The sequence below is a fragment of the Echinops telfairi genome, unplaced genomic scaffold (assembly GCF_000313985.2).
Source record: "Echinops telfairi isolate 266 unplaced genomic scaffold, ASM31398v2 ScPeMD7_11;HRSCAF=52, whole genome shotgun sequence".
NCBI classification, from domain to species: Eukaryota; Metazoa; Chordata; class Mammalia; order Afrosoricida; family Tenrecidae; genus Echinops; species Echinops telfairi.
Genome location: NW_022103908.1, coordinates 23,462,648 through 23,463,939, shown reverse-complemented (window position 1 = coordinate 23,463,939; position 1,292 = coordinate 23,462,648). Strand labels below are relative to the sequence as shown.

Sequence of the window (1,292 nt, the reverse complement as noted above, 5' to 3'; positions counted from 1 at the left end):
GATCTTGAAGGGCCAGCTCAAGAAGACAAAGTAATGAGTTATAATGAAATAAATGCTGAAAGACCTAGAATTAGAAAGGCAAAAGTGAAGAATATACTTGACCTTTCTCAAGCTGATAGAACTGAATTAAAATTTAAATTGAATAGCAATACTGAATGAATCTGTGGAAGGAATATTGAACACCAAAAACCAAATGGCAAGGTCAATGCCATTGACGTGACTCGGATTCATAACAACCCTCTAGATAGAGTAGAACTATTATTTTGTGTTTCCAAGGCTTTAAATCTTTACAGGAGTAGAGAGCCTCATTTTTTTCCTGAGGAGCAAGCAGCTGGTGGATTTAAACAGCTGTCCTTATGGTTCAAAACCCTCTACATCACCAGAGCTCCTCTACTGAAAAAGACAGGAACAGCAAAAGAAGATGAAGTACCAAAATCACTGTGCCTGGACCAAAAAGAATAGTCAATGTTTAAACCTCTTAGGAGGTAGCATATGACTTAGCACTGAAGGTATTGAAGGAAGATATCCAAGATATATGGGAAGTATTGGCAGAATGAAGGGGCACTTGGAATACCAATTGAGATGTTTCAACGAATGTATGCAATATTGTAAGCACTTGGATTTGCCATCAAATGTGGAAGACGCTAAGTACATGGGCAATTGACCAGAGAGAACCATAATTAGGAGATACCATGATCACGAAGGTGGTTTTCCCAGGGCGAGGCTCACCCATTGCTCTCCGGGTATGCTGACCCCTGCGATTTCCCCAAATGTGGGAAACTCGACTGCATAATTTGTGGTAGTGGGGGACTGCATTCGTGCTATCCCCTGATAACTAATTGTCTTAAAAGTAGAACTTGTCATGCATTAAAAAAAAAAAACAAAGTTGTTTTAACAAAATGTGGAAATTAGCCAACAATATAATTGATATTATGCACAACTAAATTTTTCTAAAAATAATTCAAAAGCTTTTGCAGCAATACATCAAGGACTGCTAGAAATTCAACTGGAATTCAGAGAGGACATGAAACAAAGGATAGTATAACTGATATCACATTGCTTTTAAATCAAAACAAATGACCAGAAATGTGTTTACACTTTATTGTTTTATTTGTTATGCAAAAGCATTCAACTCTGTACATCATCACAAATTATGTGCAACATTTAGTAAGAATTGCACTGCTAACCTAAGAACAGCAGTTTGAAGCTCCCAGGAGCTCCCAGGAGAAAGAAGAAGCTTTACTCTTGTGTCGAGTTGCAGTCTCAGATACTCACAGGGCAGATCTACCCCG

The 1,292-nt window shown here is 38.0% G+C and overlaps 1 pseudogene; it reads left to right on the top strand.

The window, feature by feature from the left end:
• Positions 1-676: 676 nt before the first annotated feature.
• On the top strand, positions 677-831 carry LOC115868504 (annotated as a pseudogene).
• The last annotated feature ends 461 nt before the right edge of the window (positions 832-1,292 follow it).